We start from the raw sequence: 10,916 nt of genomic DNA on the forward strand, positions 1-10,916 counted from the left end.
TTTCTGGTGGAATGACTGGAACTGATTGCCTGTCGGCCCCTTTTATCTTTTATCTAATACCTGCTGCTCATGCATGGTTGTTTACGTCTTTGGGCAGGTTTAGTGACATCTCTGAACAGTCAAAGGGACTGTGTCTGTGATACAATTTCCACAGTCAACGTATATCTTCAGGACTTCTAGGAACCGGGGTTATGCAAAACTCTTTTTGATACATATATGACTTGCCGGGTATGGTGGGCAGCAATCTGCGGTTGTTTGCTTATGATGCTGTGATGTAGGGTAAGATGTCGATATTGAGTGATTATACGAGCGTACAAGATGACTTAAACAAAATTTCTAGATGGAACCAACGTAGCTATAAAGGTAAAAAAAAGTAAAAATAAAAAAAATAGTTAATTGGAATGAGTAGGAAGAACAGACGCATAATATTCGGATACAGCATTAGTAGAGTCCTGCTTGACACAATCATGTCTTTTAAATATCTGGACATAACGTTGCAAAGTGATACGAAATGGAACAGCATGTGAGAACTGTGGTAGGGAAGGCGAACTTTAGTAAAGTGTGGTTCATCTGTAAAGGAGACTGCTTAGAGGTCGCTGGTGTGACCTGTTCTTGAGTTCTGCTCGAGTGTTTGGGATCCATACAGGTTGGACTAAAGGAAGACATTGAAGCAGTTCAGAGGCAGTTTGCTGGATTTTTTACTGTTAGGTTTGAACAACATGTAAGTACTACGATAATGCTTCAGGAACTCAAATGGGAATCCTGGAGGGAAGGCTACCTTCTTTTCAGGGAATACTATTGAGAAAGCCAACGGCCTTGCTGCAGTGGTAACACCAGTTCCCTTCAGATCACTGAAGTTAAGCGCTGTCGGGCTGGGCTAGGACTTGGATGGGTGACCATCCAGTCTGCTGAGCGCTGCTGGCAAGCGGGGTGCACTCAGCCCTTGTGAGGCAAACTGAGTAGCTACTTGATTGAGAAGTAGCGGCTCTGGTAATGGAAACTGACATACGGCCGGGAGAGTGGTGTGCTGACCACATGCTCCTCCATATCCGCATCCAGTGATGATGCTTATGAACAGAGGATGACACGGCGCCCAGTCAGTACGTTCGGGCCTTCATGAGCTGTCGGGGTGGAGTTTAGTTAGTTACTATTGAGAAAATTTAGAGAACCGGCCTTTGCAGCTGCCTTTCGAACGATTCTACTGCCGCCAACATATATTGTGCCTAAGTTACGAGGAATTAGTGCTCGTATGGAGACATATAGACAGCTGTTTCTCTCTCGCTCTGTTTGTGAGTGGAACAGGAAAGGAAATGACTAGTAGTGGTACAGGGTACCCTCCACCACGCGCATTACGGTCGCTTGCAGAGTAGATGTAGATGTAGGCATAACCATAAGAAGTACAAACATCACTAATGACTAATTACAAACACAAAGGATTAGCGTGCAAGGTTACCTCATGGTCTTATGACATGTCGATGTGTTGTATCAACTACAACTACATCCTGTGTCATTTGCTTTGTTCCACCTTTCTTTCTCTTATTTTCTCCAACCAGTTCCCTTTCCCCTTCAGAAGGAGCTACCGCTAACTTAGACAGTAAAGAAAAGAAAAGTCATATGGCAAGAATAACTGTGAGACCCTGAAGGGCAGGTTCAGCTGCCTGCATTTGAAAAGTGCTTTCTATCCTTCGCATCCAAGGGCACGTTTCCTCCACGAACTCGGAACGTTGTATGTTGTTTAAGTGAAAGTCTGTTGTGTAATGTATGCGTTGGATGACGGCGAGAGAAGGGGATGGTGAAACTATTGCTAGCGCATAGCCTGCTCCTCTCAAATAGCTTAACGTCTCCACCTGACGGATGGAACACAGTCAACAGTGTCACGTGCCCTCACTTCATGAGACACTGTGGAAGCGTTTGGAATGTAATCCAGGGCTTTGGCGCAAAGTCTGGTGATCGGTGCGAGCGTACAAATTGTGGCGGGAGATTAGAGCGGGGGTTTCCCGCCGCAGAGCACGTGGCTGGCGGTTGCTACAGGGCCGTGGCGAGCGGCTAGCATGTACGCGGAGTTGGAAAAACCCGAGTGGACGCTTGGCAGGGGCGCATATGGCCGTGCTGGCGTGCTTGGAGGAATTTATATGCCAGAGAAAAACTGATAAAAACAGAACTAAGAGTTTACCACAGGTGTGAGCTGTCATCCTGTGGCGAAAAACGTAATCAAACTATTGAGACCAGCTACATCTCTGGGCCTCTCAATTAAGCTGACTGTAACAAATATATATTTTTTCGTGCCATAGCACGTGGGGGCTCGAGCCAAACTATTCAAACTTCAATGTGTAGTGCCCAGAACTATCGTATCGGGAACCTTACACCACAACCCCTCCTGTCCCTCTGCTGTGAAGGTGAAGGCCAGAGCTGCCAACAGCTTTCGGCATACCCATATGTTCACCTACCCAAATACTTGCCACGGCATGCTTAACTCTGGTGATCTGATGGGACCCGGAGGTCAGAGTGGCATGGCCCTTGATAACTTAGGTGGTGATTCTGGTTCATCCTGAAATGGATGAATTGTTCCTGCTTGTACCATTGTGATTTGGGTCGAGAGCTGTAGTTTGATGATAACTGGTGATGTCATCTCTGTAGTGTTGACAGATTGCCAACACTACGCACATTATTTAAGGGAGGTGGCCATTAAGCAAGCAGGCGGACTTGATGGTCTGAAACAGGAGACTTCATAAATGCTATAAAGAAAAGTACGTAGCTGCTGGAATACTTAACTTTAATCCACCATTTGTATACAGCGTTCTTGATGAGACATTTCATACGATAACTATCAAACTATCAATTGCTATGTAAGGCTAATGGCGCCTTGCTAGGTCGTAGCCATGGACTTAGCTGAAGGCTATTCTGACTATCTGCTCGGCTAATGAGCGATGCTTCGTCAGAGTAGTCGCTAGCAATGTCGTCCGTACAACTGGGGCGAGTGCTATTCCGTATCTCGAGACCTGCCTTGTGGTGGCGCTCGGTCTGCGATCACACAGTGGCGACACGCGGGTCCGACATGTACTAATGGACCGCGGCCGATTTAAAGCTACCACCTAGCAAGTGTGGTGTCTGGCGGTGACACCACAATCTCGACTACCTGGTAGGATCCTTGCTAATGCAGAAGGAACTTTTTAGTTTTGCCTTTCGGCACATAGGTGTTAGATAACTTTACCCAGTGCCTCGATATGGTAATTAGGCAGCTATGCTTAGTTGTTGTGGGTCCCTTCCTGCCGTTCTAGAATCTTTGTATCCGTCTTTTTAACCTGAAACCAGATACTTTTTAATCTATTAGCAAAATTTCGAACGGAGGATGTATCTTCTTCTGGCGTTGGTTAGCGTAATTCGAAAGACGATGGCATTTTTTGGCCAAAAGCAACATCATAGGAGGATGAAACCGTGTTTGCGTGGATTTTCGAGTTGTATATGGACATGACAAACGGTTGTAGCGCATCCCAATCATTATGGTTACTATTTACGTAATAATTTAACATTTTCGTTGCTGTCCTGTGAACTCTTTCAATTCTGCTGTTCGCTTGTGGGCGTAGTGCATTAGTCTATAACTTCATCGTCTGTTCAAATGGTTCAAATGGCTCTGAGCACTATGGGACTTAACTGCTGAGGTCATCAGTCCCCTTGAACTTAGAACTACTTAAACCTAACTAACCTAAGGACATCAGACACATCCATGCCCGAGGCAGGATTCGAACCTGCGACTGTAGCTGTCGCGTGGTTTCAGACTGAAGGGCCTAGAACCGCTCGGTCACACCGGCCGGCTTCATCATCTGTAATACTCAGCACAACTGCTTCGCTAACTCAGACATAAAATTAGTACTTTTTTATTAATTACAGTCTCTGGTGTTCTGAATTTCGGTAATCATTGGTTAAACATAGCTTGCATCACTGTTTCTGCCTATTTATTTGGAATGGTGTTCATGACTAATAAATGTGAGAAGTGATCAATAATGGTCAATACACATTGATTGACTGCTGGTGTTTGTGTTTAGGGGACAAAGATGTCAGTTCTAGTCATTTGAAATGATCTGTCTGCCTCAACTAATCTTTGTAATGAGATTTGCTGACGATTCATCTCTGCAGTTTGAGTGCAAGGAATGTAGTTCTTTAGATAACGCTTTACATATTGTCTCCTCGTTGCCCACCAATAGTTTTCCACAATACAGCAGTCCATGACACGTTATCCGCTATGCCTTGCTGATATGGTATTGTGGGCCTGTCTCAGTACTTCATTTCGCAAACTTGCAGGCACAGCTATCCAGCAACCACATCGTATTAAACAGCACTCCGTCGTCAAAGCCGAGTTGCCTTGAAAGTTGCTGACAAACTGGTTTGGTGGCCTGAGCTTTGCGCCATTCTTCCACAGTTACTCCAATACATTCTCCCGCCACGTAATTTGTGACAAAATCTGCCTGCATTACCACGAGGTTCTCCTGGACAAAGTACAACCTTGAAATCGAAGCTGCTCACCAGTAAAGTCCAGTGGGTGAAATGGCTGGTTGGATCTTTTAGTCGCATTAGCCATTTCAGTGCAGTGTGATCCGTTATGACTTAAAAGCGCCTCCAACACAGATAACAATGGAAATAGGTGATGCCAAAAATTAACACGAACATTTCTGTTTTAGTAGATGAATAGTTCTTCTCTGTGTTATTGAGCTGTCTAGAAGCATAACTTGTTAGATTTTCTCTCACGTCTATCTGTGCACTTAAAACACAGCCTAGAGCATCGTTGCTCGTGTCAGATGACAATATAAACTGCTTTTGATAGCCAGGGAAAGCAAGGAAAGGTGCAGTGGTCAATAAATCTTCCAGACACTCAAATGCTGCTTCAAAATCTGGAGTCCACTGAAACTTTATTCCCTTGTTTAACAAATGTATAAGGGGTCTTGCAACCTCTGCAAATTTTGGAATGATCTTCTGTAAAAATTGGTGGACACAAGATATGACTGTAATTCCTTCACTGTGGTAGGCATAAGGAAATTCTTTATGGCTCATACCAGTCTTGGATCAGTTCGTGCACCATCTTGGCTTATCCGAGAGCCGAAATAGCGAGCCTCCTGTAATATGAAGTGACGCTTTGATAAATTAACAGGCAGTTGTTCCGCATGTAAGCATTCAAATATCTGTCGTAGATATACCACCTGCTCCTGGACGTCCTTGGAGAAACGAATGGTATCATATAGGTAGGCTATGCACTGTTTCGGTTCAGACCCCCTAGCACCCCATCTAACTAGCATTGGAAAGTCATTGCTGCATTTTTCAGACCGAATGGCTTCCGACGATACTGATAGTGACCAAATGTAACCGAAAACATTGTTCTGGGTCTGCCCTTTAGTGCTGTTTCTAATCGTTGGTGGCTGCTTTGTAAATCCATAGTGGTAAAATATTGGCATTGTGTCGGGTTGTCTAATGTTTGTGTAATGTTCAGCATAGTGTTGTCCATTAGTTTAAATTTCTATAATCACAGCAGAATTAATAAGCCTCCTTACCATCTGATGACTTCTTTGGAACGATTATGACAGATGCTGCCCAGCGACCGGCACTTTATTCCGTAATTCCATCCGGGAGCTGTTGACCAACAAACTCCTCCATCGCTATTTGTTTTGTAAATAGAAACCGCATTTTATTTCTCCCAGATGCGTTTCGCCTTTTTCACATTAAGGCATCATCAGTGGGATCTAGAATAATCCAGTTTCGTTTTGATATGTGTTATTTGTGGATTATAAAACAGTTCATGTCTCGTTTTTTATGTAAATAACTGATTACTTACACTTATTCGCGTTTTTGTTTGGCATCTGCGTCTCCTCTCATCTGACCACATGCTGGATTCGCTCTACAGCTCTATTTCCGAAACAAGCGTGTTTTTACGTTCCGAACGTTTTTCTCTCCCTTTTTCCTCTTTGCCCTTATTGTTGAGATGTACTATCAGTCTTCTGTGTGACTAGTTACAAATATTTGATCGGAAATATCTGTAACTAATGACAGAATACTGATAGTGCATCTCAGCAATAAGGGCAAAGAAGATGAAAAAGACATTAAAAAAAGGTTCCGAACCTAAAAACATGCTTTGTTGTTGTGGTCTTCAGTCCAGAGACTGGTTTGATATAGCTCTCCATGCTACTCTATCCTGAGCAAGCCTCTTCATTTCCCAGTACCTACTGCAACCTACACCCTGAATCTGTTTAGTGTATTCATCTCTTGGTCTCCCTCTACGATTTTTACCCTCCGTGCTGCCATCCAATACTACATTGGTGATCCCTCAGAATATGTCCTACCAACCGATCCCTTTTTCTAGTCAAGTTGTGCCACAAATTTCTCTTCTCCACAATTCTAGTCAATACCTCCTCATTAGTTATGTGATCTACCCATCTAATCTTCAGCATTCTTCTGTAGCATCACATTTCGAAAGCTTCTATTCTCTTCTTGTCTAAACTATTTATCGTCCACGTTTTACTTCCATACATGGCTACACTTCATACAATTACTTTCAGAAAAGACTTCCTGACACTTAAATCTATACTCGATGTTACAAATTTCTCTTCTTCAGTAACGCTTTCCAGGCCATTGCCGGTCTACATTTTGTATCCTCCATACTTCAACAGCCATAAGTTAATTTGCTCCCCAAATAGCAAAACTCATCTACTACTTTAAGTGTCTCATTTCCTAATTTAATTCCCTCAGCATCACCCGATTTAATTCGACTACATTCCATTATCCTCGTTTTGCTTTTGTTGATGTTCATCTTATATCCTCCTTTCAAGACACTGTCCATTCCGTTCAGCTGCTCTTCCAGGTCCTTTGCTGTCTCTGACAGAATTAAAATGTCATCGGCAAACCTTAAAGTTTTTATTTCTTCTCCATGGATTTTAATTCCTACTCCGAATTTTTCTTTTAGTTCCTTTACTGCGTTTCGGAAATACAGCTGTAGAGTGACCTCCATCACGCGACCAGATGAGAGGAAATGCAGATGCGAACCACAAACGCGAAGAAGTGTAAGTGGTCACTTATTTACATAAGAAAAACGAGACGTGAACTATTTTATGATCCATAAATAACACATGTCAAAACGAAACTGTATCATTATAGATCCAACTGATGGTGCCTTAAAGTGAAAAAGGCGAAACGCGCCTGAGAAAAATAAAATACAATGCATCAAGAAAAGGCGGTTGTTATTTGCGAAACAAATTTTCTGTGCTTGCTGTAGAGGATGGCCACTCAAACAAACTCATCCTCCATCAGTGGTTGTAGTTAATGTGGGACCTAATAAGGTTTTTCGCATACAGGCAGCTCATTCCCAGTGGGAATTCTGTGCTGCACCAGTGGCGTAGCCGGCAACGGCCCAGGGGGGTTAAATAATTCCACATATTCCTCTTATAATCTCTCCATGTCCACCCTATCACATTCTTTCAGATGCGACACCTTTCCCCTTAGTGTAGTTAAATCGAAAGACTGTCCCAGATTTGTGTATTCTATACTGAAATCCCTGTTCAACTCATCTTCCTCTGACATTTCTAGTTTAGCTATTAGTGCACCTCTTGATAACCTCACCTCTTCTGAACCGAAATTGTCTACCCTATGGTACATGAAACATTGTGCCTGACCCACTTCGTCATTCCATGGTAAAAGCTCTACTAGACACAAAGTATTAACTAGCAGGTCAACTCCTACGTTCATCCAAAGCAGCTTTCTTGTACCTTTAAGCATTCAAGTCTAATATAGTGTGCACATATTTTAATTGGCTTGCCTGATGTCTCAGGTATTCCTTGCAACAGTCCGGTCCTTTCAGTAGTAAAGTGAATACGGAATGATCTCCCATCCAGCCCCACCATGCACTGTTATAAACTGCTTTGGTGTAACGTTTAACTAGGAAGCCTAGCCCAAGAATGACATCGTATCTTATGCGTACGACAGCGAGAACTTTCACACACACCTGGAAGCCTCTCCTCCCCACTCGGAAATACCATCAGTACCGAACGAAGTGAATAAACACTTTTACCATGCACACCATTTAGGCTACAATGTGACAGGTTCAAACTCACGACACCTAATACACTATGATCCTGTATCAAACAAAGCCTTAGACAATCTTCCCTTCGCCGGCCGTTGTGGCTGAGCGGTTCTAGGCGCTTCAGCCCGGAATCGCGCTGCTGCTACGGTCGCAGGTTCGAATCCTGCCTCGGGCATGGATGTGCGTGATCTCCTTAGGTCAGTTAGGTTTAAGTAGTTTCTAAGGCTAGGGGACTGATGACCTCAGTTGTTAAGTCCCGTAGTGCTTAGAGCCATTTGAACCAATCTTTCCTTCGTATAGTGGGATAGACAAATATCTGCCACCGATTTCGCACAGTGGTGTCCCATGGTCACACATGTTGTGGAGTGATTACACCACCCACTGCCCCATTCTACGGAGATAAGTGAGTGTTACCCTGATTCCATATTCCACGTGCAGATTGGTCCACATGGTTGTAGCTTTGACATTGTTGCTTCCTACAAAACTGCTGAATATGATCTAGAGAGCCACATCTATTACATAATGACTTTTGTATTAAAAACTGATCGCTTCTCTCTTGGCCTAGCCAACTGCTGTCACAGCTGCCACTGCTTTGGCCGAGGTTTTTGGGAATTCTGTGCGAACTTTTCGTGACATTTCAGATAGCAGACTCAGAAAAAGGCATCAAGCGTCCGATGTTCTGCTTCCCGCTGAATTGCCTTACTGGCGCGATCATCATCCATCAATTCAGATGTCTTAATACTGAATTTTCCGATACAGTCTACAAAATTTTCTACCGATTCTACTTGTTTACGCATTATTCAGTTAAGTTGTTCACGACAATACCTAGAAGTATTCTTTCTTCTTTAACGACCCTCTAACCGTTCCTGAAAGTCTATGAAGGAGTAAGCATCCCTCAACTTCTCATTGCATATTAAATGTTCTAGCATCCCATCCTGCTTTTAAATGAGCGACACCTAAGAATTGCCCGCTGCTCCAGTTCCCTAACTTTTCGGTTGTACATTGTCAACAAGGACAAAAACATCTTCGCCGAGCTGTTCTGGACGCTCAGTCCGGAACCGCGCGACTGCTACGGTCGCAGGTTCGAATCGTGCCTCGGGCATGGATGTGTGTGATGTCCTTAGGTTAGTTAGGTTTAAGTAGTTCTACGTTCTAGGGGACTGATGACCACAGATGTTAAGTCCCATAGTGCTCAGACCCATTTGAACCATTTGAACGAAAAACATCTTCCCCAGACTTACCTGAAAGTGGGACTTCTACGGAAGTGGTACCAGCATTAAGGATGGGTGGAGACACTCTAGAAGTCGACCATTGCTTTTTTCACCCACCCAAATTATCTACAAGGGGCGTAAAATAAGTTATGCAATATATTTTTTTTCTCGGTCAGCTTCGGCTGAAAAATGCAGAATATCGGTGCTTCAACCCCTATGGTTTCTTGAAGTTCCGACAGGTGCGACACTATATGTAGCCTTTATAATGGCGTCTGTAACAGAGGTGCGTTCTAAGCAGAGAGGTGTCATAGAGTTTCTTTTGGTGGTAAGAGCATTGCAGATGTTCATAGATACTCCAGAATGTCTACGGAGACCTGGCAGTGGACGAAAGCACAGTGAGTCCTTGGGGAAGGAGCGTGTCATCATCACAAGGTCGCTCAAACCTTTCCCATGTCCGGGCCGCACGCAGCTGTGACTCCTGCAGTGTTGGGGCAGTCTCTTTCGAGGCGATCGATGGATCACAAGCAAACACCTCGCTGCACAACTGCAGTAAGATGTTGGGCCTGATGTCGACTAGTAGAGTGGCACCACAAGAGCATACAGGCCCTCCCAGTAAGATGACTTAGGGCTGTCGCTCTGAACAGATGTTATGTTGAAAAATAGGGTTTTTTAGCCAAAAGAGTAGGAAATAACAAAATGGTTCAAATGGCTCTAAGCACCATGGGAGTTAACACCTGAGGTCATCAGCCCCCTAGACGTAGAACTACTTAAACCTCACTAACCTAAGGACATCACACACATCCATGCCCGAGGCAGGATTCGAACCTGCGACCATAGCAGCAGTGCGGTTCCGGACTGAAGCTCCTAGAGCCGCTCGGGCACAGCGGTCGGCTGGGGAATAACAAAGGTGCCTGCCTGGTGAAACGTTGTTGTGATGCCTCGTGTAAGGAGGAGAAATGCGTACCATCACGTTTCCGACTTTGATAAAGGTCGGATTGTAGCCTATCGTGATTGCAGTTTATCGTATCGCGACATTGCTGCTCGCGTTGGTCGAGATCCAATGACTGAATGACTGAATAAATCCAACCTACTTTCAGAAAGAAAAATGTGTTGCATTACTTACAGAAAAGCCTTCATATTTCCTTGTGCAAAGATTCATTATTTTTCCCTATCTTCTCCATTTTCTCATGTACACTACTGGCCATTAAAATTGCTACATCACGAAGATGCCGGTGAAGGTTCGAGTCCTCCTTCGGGCATGGGTGGGTGTGTTTGTCCTTAGGATAATTTAGGTTAAGTACTGTGTAAGCTTAGGGACTGATGACCTTAGCAGTTAAGTCCCATAAGATTTCAGACACATTTGAACATTATTTTGAACACGAAGATGACTTGCTACAGACGCGAAATTTAACCGACAAGAAGAAGATGCCGTGATATGAAAATGATTAGCTTTTCAGAGCATTCACACAAAGTTGGCGCCGGTGGCGACACCTACAACGTGCTGACATGAGGAAAGTTTCCAACCGATTTCTCATACACAAACAGCAGTTGACCGGCATTGCCTGGTGAAACGTTGTTGTGATGCCTCCTGTGAGGAGAAATGCGTACCATCACGTTTCCGACTTTGATAAAGGTCGGATTGTAGC

General features: G+C 44.0%; 1 pseudogene; it reads left to right on the top strand.

The window, feature by feature from the left end:
• Positions 1–806: 806 nt before the first annotated feature.
• On the top strand, positions 807–924 carry LOC124607585 (annotated as a pseudogene).
• Positions 925–10,916: the final 9,992 nt, after the last annotated feature.

Source organism: Schistocerca americana, chromosome 3 (genome assembly GCF_021461395.2).
Source record: "Schistocerca americana isolate TAMUIC-IGC-003095 chromosome 3, iqSchAmer2.1, whole genome shotgun sequence".
NCBI lineage: Eukaryota > Metazoa > Arthropoda > Insecta > Orthoptera > Acrididae > Schistocerca > Schistocerca americana.